The sequence below is a fragment of the Pleurodeles waltl genome, chromosome 2_2 (assembly GCF_031143425.1).
Source record: "Pleurodeles waltl isolate 20211129_DDA chromosome 2_2, aPleWal1.hap1.20221129, whole genome shotgun sequence".
Taxonomy (NCBI): Eukaryota; Metazoa; Chordata; class Amphibia; order Caudata; family Salamandridae; genus Pleurodeles; species Pleurodeles waltl.
The window spans coordinates 1,144,007,356-1,144,029,680 of NC_090439.1; the positions used below are offsets into that span (position 1 = coordinate 1,144,007,356).

Below are 22,325 nucleotides of genomic sequence, written 5' to 3' on the forward strand. Positions count from 1 at the left end.
CCTGTTTCTTTCTTTATGACTTGCTTTACAAGGAGGAGGTGCCTGTTTATATTGGGGGTCCGTCGATATCTGATGAAAGTACTGAGCCTTGCCGGGTAATTGATGGAGGGCTGGATAAACTGAAATATGGGCTTGTCATCATAACCCTGCTATTTCTTTGTAGTGAAAATATGTGAATGGTCAACTGTAAAATAAGGAATGTTTGCCTAAAGCATAATATTTTGTATAAAAGAGAAGGTTAGCTTTGCAAGGGGAGCAGTCTCCTGAGAATATACGCCGTGTTGTACTTCTAGGATACCTGTTACTGGCTGCAGCCAATAAACAAGATCTTTGCTAGTAGATGCTAAGCATCAGATACATGGTGGACACAAGTGATGGTGAACACAAGTGATGATGGGCTCTGGTCTACCCAGCCCTCAAAACCCGGTGACCATCACTCACCCTGAATAGATTCTGTGGAATAATCAATGAGTCAAATCCCAGTGGTCTAGTCACTATGAAGAAAAACAAAAACACAAACCTAGACCAGGACTTACAAAGATTTTGTGTCAGTGTTGCATCATTTTTTTACACATCCTGATGCAACATCCTTTTTGGAATTTACAAAGCCGCGCAAAAGTCGATTTGTGTGGCTATGTAAGGAAAAGTAACACAGCCTTGCATTACTCTGCATCAGGTAAGCGTTCCATGAGTCGTCCATAGAATTTTTATGAAAACCCACTTTACAAAGAGATGTATACATGGAGTTGGGCTGGTGTGCCTGCATTAGGCTGGGGTAATAATGAGGAACATGTTTATTTCTCCTCTATGCAGGTCTGCTGCATTCTGCAGGTTGCACTCAAAGAGGAAAAAGCCCCTTTCTACACACATCATCCGCATAGCACAGACACCATGCACTGTAGCACAAGGGTGCCAGCCTTGGCGCTAGGCAGCAGAAAGGGTGCCAGCACCAGGAGGGTGCAGGGCAGTGCCGTTTCTCTGCAGATATGGCACAGTTCTGCGGTCCTCCTTTCTCACAGTGCAGCACAGCAACTTTACTTGCTGCTCTGCATGGATTCTTTATAAATATGCCCCTAGGGCTATTCAATCTTTGCACTGGGTGCTGATTTCAAGGGTGGGTGGCGCAGTGTTTGCAACTATATTATGGTCTCAAAAGCACCTGTTGCTGCATTTCTTGAAGTCTTCATGAAGTTTTCAGGCAACAATAAAAATGTCAAGATAACACTCTGGTGATTAATGTTCTTCTTGGAGAGGGATGGAGTTTTTTTCTAGTGGAAGCTTGGACTCATAATAAGGTAGCACAGTGGGTTAATATGCCTGCTGCAAAGAAGGTCTACCATGCAGATCACAAACTGCATATAATGTGAATAGGTCAGTGCATTACTGCTTTTTTCAGAGAGATCCTTTTTTTGCTTGCAGTTTCTAAGTTAAGATCCTAATCATCATCGGAAAGCTGCATGCACACTGCAAGGGATAGATTAGAGCGTTATGATCTTTTCTCTAGGCTTTTATTAAACTAATGTTGGAAAACGGGCTCATTTGAGTAGAAATCAATTCTTATTATCAAAGAGAACCCCCAACCATGGTGTTACGTTTTAAATATTGAGTTTGTGGTTCTCTAGACTAAGCTCCCTACCGGTACTGATGACATGTGACTCCTACATCTTGCAGTCCTCTGTCTGGTGTAACATTTCCTGTACACTGATTTACACACATGTATCATGATTGTCTCCGTGTAATGTGTGTGTAATGTAAAGTGCTCTGACACCTTACACTGGTATGAGTGGTACTACAAAAATAAATAAATGCACCTGTGAGCGAGTGGGTGTGGAGACTTGAGGGGCGCTGTTAAAGGGTGATAGCAAGAGAATCCGTGGAGGAGGTGGTCATTGAGGGTGCCAACAAATATTGTTGCTCCGGGCATCACCAGCATGTCAGACTCTAATAATTCAGAGGTTTGTTCCCTAGTGGGTGACAAATGCCTCTTTGCTGTCTGCGGCAGTGTCATTTTAAGAACTATTGGAGGCCTCTGGAAAGTGGGGGCCCTCTGCAATTGTCCACTTTGCTATGCCCTAAAACGTCTCTGGTGGGGTTGCAGGGTCTGGGTTTTCCTTCCATATCTGATAATCGCCATGAACTTTCAAAATAATGGCCCTCATTACAACCCTGGCGGTAAAGTCTGCTGACTGCTGTGCTGATGGTCGCCAACACACCGTGTCCACAGCGGAAATCTGCTGCGGGTATTATGACCCACACTTAGAAATCCTCCACAATACAGACACCCACACAAGTCCGCCACACCAAAGGTCAGTGATAAACTGGCGGTACCAAAACCCACACTGTCACGCCAACAGGAATACGCCCACAATATCACGACCCACGAATCAATGCAGCGGTCTTTCAACCGCGGTAAACCATTGGCGGTACACACCACCGTGCTCAAAATACACACACACTTACAAAATACAACCACATTGGACAATTCAAAATACACACACCTGACACACATACACACACCACACCCATGCACTCACACCACTATAAAACACACACCCACATTGCCCACAACCCCTTACAACGAAATTTTTGGAAGAAGCAGAGAGACAGAAACGCAAAGACAAAACCGGCATCCAGCGGCACACAACACCATCACTCATACACCATCCACGCACAACACACCACACACCCCAAAACATCACCCCGCACATCACATCACACATCACCTCACACATCACTCACACCACATCATGGCACCTCAAAGACACCCCAGGTTTTCTGAGGAGGAGCTCAAGGTCATGGTGGAGGAAATCATCTGGGTAGAGCCACAGCTATTCGGATCACAGGTGCAGTAGACATCCATTGCAAAGAAGATGGAGCTATGGCAGAGAATTGTTGACAGGGTCCACGCAGTAGGACAACATCCAAGAGCACGGGACGACATCAGGAAGAGGTGGAATGGCCTACAGGGGAAGGTGTGTTCTGTGGTATCCAGACACCAGGTAGCCGTACAGAGGACTGGCGGTGGACCCCCACCTCCTCCCGCACAACTAACAACATGGGAGGAGCAAGTCTTGGCGATCATGCATCCCGAGGGCCTCACAGGAGTAGCAGGAGGACTGGACTCTGGTAAGTCATATCTTTTCTATCATACCCTCCCTACCTGCATGTCATCACAAACCCCAACCCCTACCCTCACACCCATCAGTCCAACACCACATATACACCCCACTATCACAACCCACACATCCCAAACCAAGTCCTGCATGTGACAACAATGCATGGACACCCATCACAGACCTGCATAGACACCGATCACCAAAGCATGTCCAAGGGAGAGACTCACCCAGGGCACACAATCACCACTCCCACAAGGGCCAAGGCGATATTGCAAGTACAGTAGTAGAGGGAAACACACCCATTGCACAAATGGCACACACAGATACAATAACAATGCATTTACACCCCAACAGGACCCCTACACAACATCACTGGACAGGAGGTGCCAGCCATATCCAGTCCCCCCACAGAAGAGGCTCACAATGACAACAGCAGCTCTGCACGCCTGGATCAAGACGACCAGCCTGGCCCATCAGGGACCTCTGGACAGTCGGTTCCCGTGCCACAGTCCCAAACCACCACTGAACCTCCCCCCTCAGGAAACACCACCACTGCACCCACCCAGCGGGCCCATGCCACTGTCCCCAGGACACATCAATCAGCATTGTGTCCACCGCTACAGGGACCCCAAGCAACCCCACTAACACAGGTAGATCAGGGACCTGGGGTCAGTGGCAGTGGGCACACGGTTCAGGGGACAGAGGCACAGGACAACAGGGAAGCCGGGAGGACTGCTGTGCAACAGGGGGAGGACAGGCCCAGGGAACCCACTCTCCACAAGGCACTCTCCAACATCATGGGAGCATACCACCATTCCCAGGAGACCATGGGGCACAGTACTGGCCAAGTTTCAGAAGACCCAGCGGCTGCAGGAGGAACAGTACCTGGGGATCAGGAGGACTTGAAGTCTATTAACACCACCCTGGTCACCATTGCAGGGGTGCTGGCAGACATGGCCAATGCGTTGAGGGAGACAGTGGCATACCACCGGGCCCCTGACACCAGCCCGAACAACGAACAGCCTTCCACGTCCACCGGCGCTAGTGGACAGGAGGTCCCACCACATGACCAACAGGCCACCAGCACCCCACCCTCTACAGAAGGAGAACCACCCCGCAAACGGTCCCTGCCATCCAGGCACAAGACAGAGAACATTGCCAAGAACCCTGCCAGGAAATAAGACTCTCCTGATTGTCACCCTTCTGTCCCACTATGTCACCCTGTCCACCTTGAACTACCATTGCTCCATTTCCTATGCCCTCTTGGACAATGCACCTGTGATACCAAAAGACCTCAGCCCATTGCACATCCCCCTCTACTTATTAGCACTTAAATAAACACCCTTGAATCACAAAACAATCTGGAGTCAGTCTGTACTTTCACAACTGTATTATTACAACTTCTTCGACAAATATCAATGTTAATGTTCATTTGCACATACCAATGTATAACAGTTCTTGGGCAGCAGTAAACATAGCAGAAGGCAGAATGAGATCCCCAGATCTGTGAAATGGAAAGCCAAAGTGAACTGTCAGGGTCCATACACAGAGGTTAAGAGGCTGACTTATACAATGGCCTACAGTAGTCAGATATTTCAGTCTCATACCTGTGTCTCACTGGAAGTACTGCAGGATGATGTTGTTTCGGTTGTCAATATCTTCTTCCTCTACCTCCTCTTCCTCACTGTCCACAGGCTCCACAGCTGCCACAATACCATCATCAGGCCCATCCTCATGCAGAAAAGGCACCTGGCGTTGCAAAGCCAGGTTGTACAATATGCAGCATGCCACGATTATTTGGCACACCTTCTTCGGTGAGTAGTATAGGGAGCCACCTGTTAGATGGAGGCACCGGAATCTGGCCTTCAGGAGGCCGAAAGTCCGCTCAATAATACGCCTAGTTCGCCCATGTGCCTCATTGTAGAGTTCCTCTGCCCTTGTCCTGGTATTCCTCACTGGGGTCAGTAGCCATGAGAGGCTGGGGTAACCTGAGTCACCTGCAAATGTCGATGGATATTTGTTAGACACACACTAACCCTTAGGGACTACCCCATACCCAGACACCTATTCATACTGTGTGGGGACCATGGACTCACCTATTAGCCACACCCAGTGCCTCTGGAGTTGCCCCATCACATAAGGGATGCTGCTATTCCTCAAAATGTAAGCGCCATGCACAGAGCCAGGATACTTGGCATTCAGATGAGAGAAGTACTGGTCTGCCAAACACACCATCTGCACATTCATGGAATGGTAGCTTTTTCAGTTTCAGTACACCTGTTCATTCCTGCGGGGGAACAAATGCCACATGTACCATCAATGGCACCAATTATGTTGGGGATAAGTCCCAGGGCATAGAAGTCAATTTTCACTGTGGGCAAATCCTCCACCTGGGGGAAAATGATGTAGCTGCTCATGTGTTTCAGCAGGGCAGATAACACTCTGGTCAACACGTTAAAGAACATTGGCTGAGACATCCCTGATGCCATGGCCACTGTTGTTTGGAAGGAACCACTTGCCAGGCAATGGAGCACTGACAGGACCTGCTCTAGAGGGGGGATACCTGTGGGATGGCGGATAGCTGACATCAGGTCAGGCTTCAATTGGGCACACAGTTCTTGGATTGTGGCACGATCAAGTCTGTAGGTGACAATGGCTTGAGTGTCTGGGGAAAGGGCCCCTGCCTTCACTTCAGAGGAGTTGGAGAGACTAGTGGATGGGGTCCTCCCCCAGTACACGCTACGGTCCTCCAGACAAACAGGTGAGTACACTGTGAGCATGATGTGTGGGACATGAATGTATGGAGTGGTGTGGATGGAAGATACATGTGGGGTTGGGGGCTGAGGCCAGCATGTGAGGATGGTGAGTGTATGTGTGTCAGGGCATGGGTGGGAAGTGGTGGGCAATGAGTATGACGAACCGGATGGGGGAGTAATTTCCTTTCATCCAATACCTTTCCTATAGGTCAGCGCCCACCAGAAGAAGGGTATTTGGCGTGCCATCACCAAGGAAGTGCGGACCATGGGGGTCTATCATATAAGGAGCACCCACTGCCGCAAGATGGGAGGACCTGCGCCGCTGGAGCAAGAAGACGGCGGAGGCCCAGCTGGGGATGGCCTCCCAACGTGGAAGGGGTGCCCGTCGTACCATGACCCCCCTGATGTTTTGGATCCTGGCAGTGGCATATCCGGAGTTGGATGGGCGCTTGAGGGCATCACAGCAGCCACAAGGGGGTGAGTACAGTCTCATTCAGCTGACTCTGCACGCTTTACGAGATGTCTGGGTGGGGGATGTGGGCTGTGGGTTCCCCTAGGCCAGGGCGAACTTCGTAGGGTAGGCTCTGTGGCACTCCAACCCCAATGGTGGTAGTAGCCATCTACAACTGGTCAGCCTCCTGTGAGTTCCAGGTGTGCAGCAAATGGGGTCAGGCATAGTCCCCCATGGGCAGGTGTTTTTCCTACTAACTGCTAGTGCATGGCCTAGTGCATAGGGCTGCTCCCTGTGTGTTGTGTACGCCAACAGTAGTGATGATGCTGGCATTTACCATGTGTCTCCTCTGTCTTTCCCCCATCTTGTTTTGTGACCCTGGCCTTGTGTGCATTAGCATCATCTGGTGGAAGAGCAGAGGCACCAGCGACCGAGGGAGCTGCATTCCACATGCATCCACCCAGTGGGCCCATGCCACTGTGCCCAGGACACATCAATCAGCAGTTTGTCCACCACTACAGGGATCCCAGGCAACCCCACTAACACAGGACGATCAGGGACCTGGGGTCAGTGGCAGTGGGCACACGGTTCAGGGGACAGAGGCACAGGACAACAGGGAAGCTGGGAGGACTGCTGTGCGAAAGGGGTAGGACAGGCCCAGGGAACCCACTCTCCATGAGGCACTCTCCAACATCATGGGAGCATACCACCATTCCCAGGAGGCCATGGGCACGGTACTGGCCAAGTTTCAGGAGACCCAGTGGCTGCAGGAGGAACGGGACCTGGGGATCAGGAGGACTTGAAGTCCATTAACACCACCCAAACACCATGAAGGAGACAGTGGCATACCACTGGGTCCCTGACACCAGCCCGAACGATGAACAGCCTTCCACATCCGCCGGCGCTAGTGGACAGGAGGTCCCTCCCCATGACCAACAGGCCACCAGCACCCCACCACCTGCAGAAGGAGAACCACCCCGCAAACAGTCCCTGCGATCCAGGCACAAGACAGAGAACATTTCCAAGACCCCCGCCAGGAAATAAGACTCTCCTGATTGTCACCCTTCTGTCCCACTATGTCACCCTGTCCACCTTAAACCGCCATTGCTCCACTTCCTATGCGTCTGAAACTATGGAGTCTGAAGGGTGAATCTATGGAGTCTGAAGGCACCAGTGGGACAGAGGGCGAGAGGAGCTCCACGACGGGGACAGGAGGGGACACCAGCGACAGCGACTCCTCCTCTGATGGGAGCTCCCTTGCGGTGGCAGGCACCTATGTGCCCACTGCAACAACAGGTACAGCCGCCATCCCCCCTACCAGCACCGCCCTCCCAGCAGCCCCTCAGTGTGTTTCCTGTGCCCGCTCACCCAGGAGAGAGGGCATCTCCTTCGCCCCAGGCACTTCAGGCCCTGCCCCAGTCTTCCCTGCTGCCCTCAGTGAGGAGGCTATTGACCTCCTGAGAACCCTCACTGTTGGGCAGTCAACCATTCTAAATGCCGTCCAGGGTGTCGAGAGGCATTTGCAGCAAACAAATGCATACCTGGAGGGCATTCACTCTGGCGTGGTGGCCCAACAGAGAGCATTTCAGGCTCTGGCCTCAGCATTGATGGCAGCCATGGTCCCTGTGTCAAGCCTCCCCCCTACAACTTCCACTACCCAGACCCAATCCCCTCTACCTCTGCCTATCCCAAGCACACCATCAGACCAGCATGCACACACATCAACACACAAAGGTGGCTCAGGCAAACATAAGCACCACACATCCCACAGGCACTCACACAAGCATCTTTACCATGCACACATACCAACATCCACTCCCCCCAGTGTGTCCCCCTCCTCCACGTCTCCCTCCTCCCTCCCTGTCTCGTCTCCACTCACACCTGCATGCACTACATCCTCAGCCACTACCTCCATCACCAGCACGCCCATCACCACACACCGCTCACATGCACTCACCACCCACACTACCATTCACACATCCCCAGTGTCCTTTCCCAGTGTGTCTGTGAGCCCTCCTCCCAAGGTACACAAACTCAGGTACACACCCACCCAACAGCCATCCACCTCTCAACAGCATCCAGCCCATGCACCTTCACCCAAACTCAGCAGACGTACACCTCCTACAACCACTACCTCTTCCTCCACTCCCACACCCCCTCCATCTTCCTGTCCCAGTGTGTCAAATAAACCTTTCCTGTCTAGAGCCAGGATGTCCAGAGCCCAGACCAGCACCTCAGCCACCAAATTGGCGTCCACTGTGGTCCCTGCAAGTCCGGGAGGATCAAAGGGGGCACCCATCAGGGCTGCCAGTGTGCCAACTACTGAAGCTAAGGACTACCCGATTCCGCCACCTGCCAAGGTAAAAAAGGGGCCAGCATGCAGAAGGGAAAAGACGCACCAGCCACCCAGCAAGACCTCATCCAGAACCAAAGAGGACAGTGCCAAGGTCCCAGCAGTGACTACCATGGTGGGGAAAGGACACAAAAGCAAAAGAAAGTCACCTCAGGGCACGGAGCCTCCTGGTGAGGGACTGGTGACCCCATTTCTCATGACAGGCCAGCAACCTGTACCATGGTGAGCACCGCTGCAACGACCGCCACCTGCACCGCCACCTTCACTGCCACCTGCACCGCCATCTGCACCGCCACCTGCATGGCAGCTGCCAAAACTACAGTCACCAGCATCCTCCCCAGTGGGCAGCCGTCCGAGGCTGCTGGAGACGGCCCTGAGCAGGCGTTAAAAGTGCCGAAAAAAATAGTGCAAGGAAATCTCTTAGATCTCCATGCACTATTTTTTCAGCCCCCCTCCCCAATGGAGAAGCATCCCCTTTGCATTCATAATGCCTGCCGCAGGTACAATGTAGCGGAAACGCCACTTTGTAAATATGGTGCAGAAGTATTGGCCTTCTAATGCCACATTAGCGTAATAAATTACACTAATGTGGAGTTTGAATGGCTCTAGGGGCTCATAAATGTGCCCCTATATTTCATTAAAAAGTTGTTCTCCTTTTTCATAGTCAGGACCTGACTTCAGTTTAAGTTTAATTAAACAAAGTTATACTAAAGAATCATGCCTCATCTTTGTAGAATGTTAAACCTGATCAGATTACCAATATGTTTCTCTGGGAAAGGAGGCAACTCCTTGTGTTGTGTATGGTTTAACACTTGTTGGCTTTGTTTTCGATTCTATGTGAGAAGTGTTTTAATGCTGTGCATGATGACCACCGAGGTGCGGTTCATAGCTGCTTCAGATTGCTATGTGTGACATTTTCATAATTTCAGTGCAATTATGGGTGACATTCAACGACTATGAGTGACACTTTCTCGCCAGCAAAACCAAGTGATGAAGACGAGGGAACCATATAAATATTGTAATATATCAAGAATCCTATACCTAACATTGTACACCACTGCCACCTTGTGGCCCTTGACAAACACTACTCAGACCTTACCTAGCAAAGTGAAAATCTGAAAAGCTTTACAGCAATTTAGAACTTTCGTGACAATCTCAGGCATTGCGGTAATGTGAGAAAATGACCGGAAATGCATTAGGCTAACGCGAGGTGCGTGACACTTGGCATGACTGGTGGTTATCCTCTCATGGGATGCAGTGCTTAGCAGCAAGATGGAGGAAGAGGCGTAAGCGAGAAAAGCGTAGCTTCTGCTTTCCAGAGAGTGGGAGGCTATTAGCAGCTCTGCAACTCCGTTTATTGTATTTCTTATGGTTACAGTCCACTGAGCTGTTTACTGCACTGGGATGCACAAACTGAACTGTATTTATAGTTTTGGTTCTGAGCTGCTTTGCTTGAAAGGCACTGGCCCTGAGAAGGCACTGCAGGAAGAAACTCAACACTGATGGAGCCCACTAGCTGTGAGAAGGCACTGCAGGAATATACTCAACACTGCTGGAGCCCACAAGCCCTGAGAAGGCACTGCATGAAGAAACTCAACACTGCTGGGGCCCACAAGCCCTGAGAAGGCACTGCACCAAGGTACTCAACACTGCTGGAGCCCACTAGCCCTGGGAAGGCACTGCAGGAATATACTCAACACTGCTGGGGCCCACAAGCCCTGAGAAGGCACTGCACCAAGGTACTCAACACTGCAGGAGCCCACTAGCCCAGAGAAGGCACTGCAGGAAGATACTCAACACTGCTGGAGCCCACTAGCTGTGAGAAGGCACTGCAGGAAGATACTCAACACTGCTGGAGCCCACTAGCTGTAAGAAGGCACTGCAGGAAGATACTCAACACTGCTGGAGCCCACAAGCTGTGAGAAGGCACTGCAGGAAGGTACTCAACACTGCTGGAGCCCACAAGCTGTGAGAGGGCACTGCAGGAAGATACTCAACACTGCTGCAGCCCACTAGCTGTGAGAAGGCACTGGAGGAAGAAACTCAACACTGCTGGAGCCCACAAGCTGTGAGAAGGCACTGCAGAAAGAAACTCAACACTGCTGGAGCCCACAAGCTGTGAGAAGGCACTGCAGGAAGATACTCAACACTGCTGGAGCCCACTAGCTGTGAGAAGGCACTGCAGGAAGATACTCAACACTGCACTGCTGTAGCCCACTAGCTGTAAAAAGGCACTGCAGAAAGAAACTCAACACTGCTGGAGCCCACTAGCTGTGAGAAGGCACTGAAGGAAGAAACTCAACACTGCTGGGGCCCACCAGTCCTCAGACGGCACTGCACGAAGAAACTCAACACTGCTGGGGCCCACTAGCTGTGAGACGGCACTGAAGGAAGAAACTCAACACTGCTGGGGCCCACCAGTCCTCAGACGGCACTGCACGAAGAAACTCAACACTGCTGGGGCCCACAAGCTGTGAGAAGGCACTGCAGGAAGAAACTCAACACTGCTGGGGCCCACCAGTCCTCAGACGGCACTGCACGAAGAAACTCAACACTGCTGTAGCCCACTAGCTGTGAGACGGCACTGCACGAAGAAACTCAACACTGCTGGAGCCCACTAGCTGTGAGAAGGCACTGCAGGAAGGTACTCAACACTGCTGGGGCCCAATAGCTGTGAGAAGGCACTGCAGGAAGGTACTCAACACTGCTGGGGCCCACCAGTCCTCAGAAGGCACTGCAGGAAGATACTCAACACTGCTGGGGCGCACAAGCCCTGGGAAGGCACTGCACCAAGATACTCAACATTGCTGGAGCCCATTAGCCCAGAGAAGGCCCTGCAGGAAGATACTCAACACTGCTGGGGCCCACAAGCTGTGAGAAGGCACTGCAGGAAGAAACACAACACTGCTGGGGCCCACCAGCCCTCAGAAGGCACTGCACGAAGAAATTCAGCACTGCTGGAGCCCACTAGCTGTGAAAAGGCACTGCAGGAAGATACTCAACACTGCTGGAGCCCACTAGCTGTGAGAAGGCACTGCAGGAATATACTCAACACTGCTGGGGCCCACCAGTCCTCAGACGGCACTGCACCAAGATACTCAACATTGCTGGAGCCCACTAGCCCAGAGAAGGCACTGCAGGAAGATACTCAACACTGCTGGGGCCCACAAGCCCTGAGAAGGCACTGCACCAAGATACTCAACATTGGTGGAGCCCATTAGCCCTGAGAAGGCCCTGCACCAAGATACTCAACACTGCTGGAGCCCACTAGCCCAGAGAAGGCACTGCAGGAAGATACTCAACACTGCTGGGGCGCACAAGCCCTGGGAAGGCACTGCACCAAGATACTCAACATTGCTGGAGCCCATTAGCCCAGAGAAGGCCCTGCAGGAAGATACTCAACACTGCTGGAGCCCACTAGCTGTGAGAAGGCACTGCAGGAATATACTCAACACTGCTGGGGCCCACCAGTCCTCAGACGGCACTGCAGCAAGATACTCAACATTGCTGGAGCCCACTAGCCCAGAGAAGGCACTGCAGGAATATACTCAACACTGCTGGGGCCCACCAGCCCTCAGAAGGCACTGCACGAAGAAATTCAGCACTGCTGGAGCCCACTAGCCCCAGGCCTCAAACCGTCTCTGGTGGGAATGCAGGGCCTGGGTTTCCCTTCCATATCTGATAACCACCATGAACTTTCCACCTACTATGCATCTGCTTCCCAGCAGCACCAAATGGCAAGTCACTGACATGTATTTGATTGAACAGACATCACTACCTGCAGTGCAGCTCCCTTAGGTCCTCAGACACAGAAGGGGAAGGCTGACCTCACCCCAAGTAGCTTCAGGCAGATGATGTGAAACAGTGCTGAGAGGCAGTTGACCGGGTCCAGCGGGTACCCAGGGTTGCACCTAGCCATGGTTCTACTGGCACCACGGCTATTTTGATGCCCTAGCCCCTAACACTGGTATTTTTGGCTTTCATCTACACATACTTAATACAGCAAATACAAATACATAAAAACACTTTTAAACGTGTACTAGAGCTGCATTAGTGACCGTGACTAATAGTGAAAGTAAACAAAGAGAAACGTCCTGTTACAAATGAATACATACACCTTTGTTTACAGTTGGAGTTTGTATCAAGCGCTTGACAACACTTGGCTGGAATGTTTTTTCTCTTGCAAAGGTGGCGACCACACCTAGCCCTGACGCACCGGAGTGAAAGGAAACCACCGCCCACTTCCTGAAACAATACAGAAGCAAACAGAACCAGGTCTAGCAAACACATCTCTGCTGTCACGCCAGCCTGGCAGAGGCACGCTTACCTGCCTGGGGGGCAGTGTGTCACACCAGCCTGGCAGAGGCACGCCTACCTGCCTGGGGGCTGTGATGTCACACCAGCCTGGCAGAGGCACGCTTACCTGCCTGGGGGGCTGTGTGTCACGCCAGCCTGACAGAGGCACGCTTACCTGCCTGGGGGGCTCTGTGTCACGCCAGCCTGGCAGAGGCACGCTTACCTGCCTGGGGGGCTGTGTGTCACGCCAGCCTGGCAGAGGCACGCTTACCTGCCTGGGGGGGCTGCGTGTCACACCAGCCTGGCAGAGGCACGCTTACCTGCCTGGGGGGCTGTGTGTCACGCCAGCCTGGCAGAGGCACGCTTACCTGCCTGGGGGGCAGTGTGTCACACCAGCCTTGCAGAGGCACGCTTACCTGCCTGGGGGGGGGGCTGGGATATCACACCAGCTTGACAGAGGCATGCCTACCTCCTGGGGGGCAGTGTGTCACACCAGCCTTGCAGAGGCACGCTTACCTGCCTGGGGGGGCTGTGATGTCACACCAAGGCACTCAGCTCTCATCACTGCCTGGAGACCTTTGCTGTAAATTCCAGCTTCTCCCAGCTCCGCCCTGGAAATCCCCTTCACTTTAAAGGAAGCTTTTGCAACGCTGTGCTTACACTATCCGCACGAGGGCGCCATAGACCAACACAGGACCTCTGCAGCCTACGGCCGTGGTCGCGGTGCAAAGGGAAAGTGAAACCTTGTTCTCTCTGCAGTGATTACATGTTATTCAATCAGAAAAATAAATACCCCGATGTTTTTACTAATCTCCCTCTCCTGTTTCAACATGTTATCATGCATGGTGCATTCTTCCCTTCTGAGTACATAGGTAAATGGTAAATGTAGGATGAAAACACTTTAGGATGTGTTCTAGAGCTCTCCTTATGGCCCCTGACTGATAATTAAAGTAAACAAGGACATTATGGCCCATATTTATACTTTTTGACGCTAAACTGCGCTAACGCAGTTTAGCGTCAAAAAGTTTTGCGCCGTCTAACGCCATTCTGAAGCGCCATGCGGGCGCCGTATTTATGGAATGGCGTTAGACGGCGCAATCAGACCGGCGCCGCCTGGTTTGCGTGGGAAAAAACCACGTAGACCAGACAGCGCCGGCGTAGGGGGAAAATGGCGCATGGGCGTCTTAAAATGGGGCAAGTCAGGTTACGTCGAAAAAATCGTCTTAACCCGACTTGCGCCATTTTTTAACGACGCCCATCCCCCATCAACATGACTCCTATCATTGTAAAGATAGGAGTCATGCCCCCTTGCCCAATGGCCATGCCCAGGGGACTTCTGTCCCCTGGGCATGGTCATTGGGCATAGTGGCATGTAGGGGGGCACAAATCAGGCCCCCCTATGCCAAAAAAATTTATAAAAAAAAAATAAAAAAATACTTACCTGAATGTCCCTGGGGTGGGTCCCTCCAGCCTTGGGTGTCCTCCTGGGGTGGGCAAGGGTGGCAGGGGGGGTCCCTGGGGGCAGGGGAGGGCACTCTGGGGTCATTTTGAGCCCACTTGTCCCTTAACGCCATGCCTGACCCAGGCGTTAAAAAGCGGCGCAAATGCGCCGTTTTTAGCCACGCCCACTCCCGGGCGTCGCTTTTGCCCGGGAGTATAAATACCACGTAAAGGCCTGGGAGTCATTTTTTAGACGGGAACGCCTCCCTTGCATATCATTAACGCAAGGAAGGGGTTCACGCTAAAAAATGACGCACATTCCGGGAACTTTGGCGCTATTCGCCTCTAACGCCATAGTATAAATATGGCGTTAGTTGGCGTTAGTTTTGCGTCGAAATTGCGTCAAAAAAAACGACGCAATTTCGGCGCAAACGGAGTATAAATATGGCCCTATATATTTCATAAAAAAGTTGTTCTCCTTTTTCATAGTCAGGACCTGGCTTCAATCATGTCTCTGCTTTCTAGAATGCTAAAACCTGATCAGATGGCCAATATGCTTCTCTGGGAAAGGAGGCAACCCCTTGTGTTGTGATGGTTTAACGGTTGTTGGCTTTGTTTTCGTGTAATATCGAAGCGAGATTGAAACCAAAACACGCCTTCAAAGATGCCTCGAGTTATTTATTCATTGAGTTTCACTTCTTCTGTCTAGAAAACATCCCGACCTCCGCCTCCTCCCGCTCCAACTCACATTCCTCTCCTCGCGCACACACAACACAGACATTCCAACACTCGCCTTCTCGCGCTCCCACCCGGATCTAGGATATAACACTTCTCCCTTCCTTAACCAAAACAACAGTAACAGAACATAAACCTTTTTTTTTTTTTTAACATGCAAACTAATTGTAAATAATTACTGTATTTTGTACAATAGATTCTTCACGACAAGTTATAGTCTTTGAGATATGACGGAGGTTTGACAGATCTGTTCGATCTCCTCACATCTGAACCGCACGGCAACTCTTCAGCGATATCCTTCCGACTACTTGAGTCTGATTTCTGCGTGGAGACTCCAATGGCCTTCTTATGAGACACATTCCTACACAAGGAATTGAGATTTCCTCTAAATTTCACAGTTCTATTCAAATTCCAAACTCTATTATCATCTGTTTTCACAGCATTAGTAAACAACTTCACAACCTTCATGGGACCAGAGAGTTTTTTTTTCATTAGAGGATTTCTGATAAGAACATAATCACCAACATGAACTTCCGTTTTCTTCACAGCATGGGTTTTATCAAAATTTATTTTACTCTTCACCTTCTTTGCACACTCCCTGGACCTCCACTCATCATTCACCATCATCCTACCCCTGCCATCAAGTAAATTATTAACCCAAGAAGGTTCCAATTCAGAGTTTCCACGCCTCCCTCGAAACAGAGTAAAAGGTGTTTCCCCTGTAGACGTATGAGGGGTATGTCTATAGAGATAAACCTTTTTTAGCACTTCTTCCTTCCAATTCAATTGGTTATCTTTTGCAATTGAAATAGTTTCTTTGAGAACTCGATTGAAACGTTCCACCATACCATTACCCTCGGGATGATACAACGAACAGAGTTTGTGTTTGACACCACACCCATGCAAAAACTCATTCATTTCTCCTGAAACTAACTGCACTCCATTATCTGTGAGAATGGTAGTGGGTAAGCCTTCTTGAATTATTAACTTCTTGATAAATTTAATCACCTTGTTAGTTTCGATACTACCAGTAAAATTTACCTCAGGCCACCTTGAAAACATATCAATAACCACAATCACGTATTCAGCCATACCACCACTATGAATGGGTCCTAAGATATCAAGTGCAATATCTTGCCACGGTCCTTTTGGAGTTTCCTTAGTGACCATGGGTTAAACGAGGTTTCAAAGCTTTTTCACTCACCGCACACTGTAGACAATCTCTGACAACCCTTTCAGCTTGCATGTCCATTCCTGGCCACCAATAGGAGGAACGCAACCTCTCTTTGGTTTTAGATATGCCCATGTGACTATCGTGAGCCTGATTTACCAATTGACTCCTCACACTTCTAGGAGGAACCAACCTCGTACCTCTCAATAACAGTCCATCAACACAAACCAATTCATTTCTCACATTCCAAAATTCAGCACTTCCACCACAACTTTTATTTTTAATCCTCCAATCATCTTGTATCAACTTGATGACATCTTGTAGCACCACATCTTTTAAGGTTTCTTCACGCCATTTGACCTCAGGGATTATTTCAAAACTGACTTCACACACTTGATCAAAACATTCTGTATCATCACCCTCCAGACATTCACTCTCATTGTTCCTACCTTCTGTAGAAACCAATCTAGACAAAACATCAGCCGACAAGTTGTGAGAACCAGGAACATATTCTACAATAAAATCATATTCCTGTAACCCAACAATCCACCTAGTGATCCTACTAGAGACAGCATGAATTCCCTTAGAGTGGAGAACTTGACATAAAGGTTTGTGATCAGTCCGCACGACAAAAGAACCTCCCCACAAAAACTTTTTTAACTTCTTAATCGCCCAAAATACCGCCAGTGCTTCCCTCTCTATCACAGAATATTTGCTCTCAGCACCTCTAAGACTCCTAGAAATGAAGACAATGGTATTTTCAGGATTTAAACCACCTTGTTGTAAAACTGCTCCCAACCCTTTGTTACTGGCATCGGTCGTCAAAATAGAACGCATATTAGGATTAAAATTCTTGAGTGCAGGCGCTATCACCAAAGACTCCTTGATACTGCTAAATTCCCTCTCACACTCTTCATCCCACTTGAAATCAGTACCCTTTTTTAGCAAACTTCTCATGTGAAAACATGAACTGGCAAAATTCCTGACAAATTTACCGTAAAATTCAGCCATACCGAGAAATCGCACTAGTTCCTCCTTCGAAGTGGGGGAAGACAAACACCGAATAGAGTCAACCAGTTCTTTCTTGGGTAAAACACCCCCACCAGAAATAGTGTGCCCTAGATAATCAATGGCCTCCACTCCAAACTTGCACTTCTCAGCCTTTATTGTTAGACCACTTTCTGTTAACTTCTTAAGTACCTCTCTGAGTCTTGTCATATGTTCTTTGAAGTCCTTACCATAAACTAGTATGTCATCTTGATATATACATACTCCACACAAACCTTTTAACACACGTTCCATCAACCTTTGAAAAACAGAAGCAGCAGAGATCAGACCAAACGGTAATCGTACAAATCTGAAGGTGCCATATGGAGTAATGAAGGCTGTGTAGTTTCTACATGATTCATCTAGTTCGACTTGATGATAAGCCGATGTGAGATCTATTGTAGAAAAAAACTTAGCCCCTGAGACTGTAGACAGCAATTCCGTAATGTTAGGAAGAGGATACCTATCCACAACAACACACTTGTTAAGCCTGCGGAGATCCACACAAAGTCTGATCTGGCGATTAGCTTTCCTTGCAATAACAATGGGGGCCAACCATTCTGTGCCCTCCACTTCTTCGATTATTCCTTGATCCTTTAGTTTCATCAACTCCGTTTGAAGATCATCCCTTATGGAAAAAGGTACACTACGAACTTTGCTGCAAACAGGAACAGAACCAGGAACCAATCTGATTTTGTGTGAATAACCTCGCATGCAACCTATCTTGTCACTAAATAGATTTCTGAAGTCTTGACGAAGAGTGGAAATGAAATCTGGAACTACTTCAGTGTTATTTACTTCTCTCACATCCGGCAGATCCTTAAGAACAATAGAAGGAGAACTATTGGGGTCAAGCATCACTCCCAAATCTTTTTGATGCCACCAGCTAATTATGCTATCCCCTTTTTTTGAAACATACACCTTCCCCGTAGCAAATCGTTGAGCATATTCCAGTACACCTACGAAGTAACCATGTAGCTCTATGGGTTCACCCCCATAAGCGCATGGTCTGATGTCAGGTTCGAAAAGTTGAACTTTCCCTTCTAGATGTTCCTGATACAGTTGATTAGATATTATTGTTATTTTGGCGCCAGAGTCAAAAAGCATTAAGGTTCTTGCTCCATCTACTAATACGTAATCTACTGGACCCTTAACTTTGCAGTCAGAAATCTGTAAAACAATCTGACCACACTGGAAGTCATCAACTCTCTGAGTTTCATCAAGGTCAATATCAATGGAGTTGACAGACTTCTTAAACTTCCTTTGGTTGCACACCGCAAAGAAATGACCCTTCTTCTTGCAGTAGGAGCAGGAAGCTTTAGCAGCCGGACATGATTTATCATTGGCAAAATGTCCTTCTTTGCCACATCTAAAACATCTTTTATTGTTAGCAGACCCTTGAAAGGAGTTATTGGGTCTACTATCTTTCCGCACTACAGAAACTTCCTTATACTCTTGTTTCTTCATGACATCAACACACTTTACTGAGTGTTCAATTCTCTTTGCAAGTAAAATGACATCATCTAGATGAGGATCATCTAACAACCATAGTTCGTCGCGTACTTTATCCATTTTGCATCCTAGCATGAACTGATCACGAATCCGTTCATCCAAAGTAGAGCCAAACTTGCATGAGGAGGCCAAACGTCTCAGGTCTGTTAAGTAATTCTCAACTGTTTCTCCTTCAACTTGTAGTCTCCTACCGAAATAGTACCTCTCCAAAATTGTGCTGATTTTCGGTAGATAATGTAAGTCTAATTTTTTAATACAAATTTCATATTCATTTAAGGCAATAGAATCAGTGTCAGGAATATCTGGAAGATGGTCGAAAATCTCTTGACCTTCCGTACCTAGGCAGTGAAGTAACAAAGCAGTCCTCCTTTCAGTACTAAGTGATGTACCACAAACTCTAGAATATCTTTCAAATACCTTCTTCCATTTGCTCCACTTGATTGGAGGATCTCCATGAGTGGAGAGAAAAAAAGGTGGAGCAGCAATATTCTGCATTGTGTTGGGGAGAAAAACAATAATATATATATAATTAGGTAGTGTAACACTAGACCAAAGAGGTTTGTTTCTGGCAATATTGCGAGGGAATCGAAGGAGAGATGGCACGCAAGAAGGAACGGCAAAAAAAACTGCGTGATGGCAAAGAACTCCGAAATTAGCACTTTATATAACTTCCAACGATAAGAAATAGAATTATCCTGGACATGGGAAACGCTGAAGGATTTAAGTTTCAAAAGCATGTAAGTTGCTTTAAAAAACGGTTAGATATGCGCTGGCATCTGCCTGAGAATCCTTCTGACATCAGCAAGCATTTCTGTTGTCTTAGTAACCGTGAGCTCGAGGAGAGCACCATCTGCGCTCAAATCAAACGTATGAAAGACGAACGAAACACGTTTGAAAACAAAGAAAACCCTGAACTTGTAGGCAGCTTACGGTTACAGTTCACGCAAGTTCATTGACATCTCCCTTTTCCTTCCGTATATGTCTTCTCCAGTCAGGATGTTTTCCGAAGCTGGCGTGGGAAAAGCCTCTCGTCGCCAGTGTAATATCGAAGCGAGATTGAAACCAAAACACGCCTTCAAAGATGCCTCGAGTTATTTATTCATTGAGTTTCACTTCTTCTGTCTAGAAAACATCCCGACCTCCGCCTCTCTCCGCAACCGTCGTCCGCCCTCCTTCGCACATTCTCCTCCCGCTCCAACTCACATTCCTCTCCTCGCGCACACACGACACAGACATTCCAACACTCGCCTTCTCGCGCTCCCACCCGGATCTAGGATATAACACTTCGATTCTATGTGAGAAGTGTTTTAATGTTGTGCATGATGACCACCGAGGTGCAGTTCATAGCTGCCAAGGTTTCAGATTGCTATGTGTGACATTTTCATAATGTCAGTATAATTATGAGTGACATTCAACGACTCTGAGTGACACTTTCTCGCAAGCAAAATCAAGCGATGAAGACGAGGGAACCACATAAATATTGTAATATATCGAGAATCCTATACCTCCCGTTGTACACCACCGCCACCTTGTGACCCTTGACAAACACTACTCGGAGTTTACCTAGCAAAGCGAAAAACCGGAAGGTTTTACTCAATTTAGGACTTGTGTGACAATCTCAGGCATTGCGGTAATGCGAGAAAATGACCGGAAATGCGTTAGGCTAACGCGAGGTGCGTGACACTTGGCATGACTGGTGGTTATCCTCTCATGGGATGCAGTGCTTAGCAGCAAGATGGAGGAAGAGGCGTAAGCGAGAAAAGCGTAGCTCCTGCTTTCCAGAGAGCGGGAGACTATTAGCAGCTCTGCAACTCCGTTTATGGTATTTCTTATGGTTACAGTCCACTGAGCTGTTTACTGCACTGGGATGCACAAACTGAACTGTATTTATCGTTTTGGGCCTGAGCTGCTATGCTTGGGAGGCACTGGCTCTGAGAAGACACTGCTCGACTAAGCTCAACACTGCTGGAGCCCACTGGCCCTGAGAAGGCACTGCATGAAGAAACTCAACACTGCTGGAGCCCACTAGCCCTGAGAAGGCACTGCAGGAAGAAACTCAACACTGCTGGGGCTCTGGCCCTAAGAAGGCACTGCATGAAGAAACTCAACACTGCTGGAGCCCACTGGCCCTGAGAAGGCACTGCATGAAGATACTCAACACTGCTGGAGCCCACAAGCCCAGAGAAGGCACTGCACGAAGAAACGCAACACTGCTGGAGCCCACTAGCCCTGAGAAGGCACTGCAGGAAGAAACTCAACACTGCTGGGGCGCACTGGCCCTGAGAAGGCACTGCATGAAGAAACTCAACACTGCTGGAGCCCACTGGCCCTGAGAAGGCACTGCAGGAAGAAACTCAACACTGCTGGAGCCCACTAGCCCTGAGAAGGCACTGCAGGAAGAAACTCAACACTGCACTGCTGTAGCCCACTAGCTGTAAGATGGCACTGCAGAAAGAAACTCAACACTGCTTTAGCCCACTAGCTGTGAGAAGGCACTGCAGAAAGAAACTCAACACTGCTGTAGCCCACTAGCTGTAAAAAGGCACTGCAGAAAGAAACTCAACACTGCTGGAGCCCACTAGCTGTAAAAAGGCACTGCAGGAAGAAACTCAACACTGCTGGAGCCTACTAGTTGTGAGAAGGCACTGAATGAATAAACTCAACACTGCTGGAGCCCACTAGCCCTGAGAAGGCACTGCATGAAGAAACGCAACACTGCACTGCTGTAGCCCACTAGCTGTGAGAAGGCACTGCACAAAGAAACTCAACACTGCTGTAGTCCACTAGTTGTAAGAAGGCACTGCACTAAGAAACTCAACACTGCACTGCTGTAGCCCACTAGCTGTAAGAAGGCACTGCAGGAAGAAACTCAACACTGATGGAGCCTACTAGCTGGGAGAAGGCACTGCACGAAGAAACGCAACACTGCTGGAGCCCACTAGCTGTGAGAAGGCACTGCACGAAGAAACTCAACACTGCTGTAGTCCACTAGTTGTAAGAAGGCACTGCACTAAGAAACTCAACACTGCACTGCTGTAGCCCACTAGCTGTAAGAAGGCACTGCAGGAAGAAACTCAACACTGATGGAGCCTACTAGCTGGGAGAAGGCACTGCACGAAGAAACGCAACAGTGCTGGAGCCCACTAGCTGTGAGAAGGCACTGCACGAAGAAACTCAACACTGCTGTAGTCCACTAGTTGTAAGAAGGCACTGCACTAAGAAACTCAACACTGCACTGCTGTAGCCCACTAGCTGTAAGAAGGCACTGTAGGAAGAAACTCAACACTGCTGGAGCCCACTAGCTGTGAGAAGGCACTGCACGAAGAAACTCAACACTGCTGGAGCCCAATAGCTGTGAGAAGGCACTGCAGGAAGACACTCAACACTGCTGGAGCCCACTAGCTGTGAGAAGGCACTGCACGAAGAAACGCAACACTGCTGTAGTCCA

At 49.1% G+C, this 22,325-nt stretch overlaps 1 protein-coding gene across 1 annotated transcript in view; it reads right to left on the reverse strand.

Annotated features, from left to right (window-relative positions):
• The window catches only part of LOC138282975 (GTPase IMAP family member 4-like), a 114,373-nt gene extending 100,796 nt beyond the window's left edge, over positions 1 to 13,577 (reverse strand). The window contains exon 1 of the mRNA XM_069221063.1: positions 13,489 to 13,577. The gene's annotated coding sequence lies outside the window, so the exon portion shown is untranslated. The remainder of the gene's footprint in view (positions 1 to 13,488) is intronic.
• Positions 13,578 to 22,325: the final 8,748 nt, after the last annotated feature.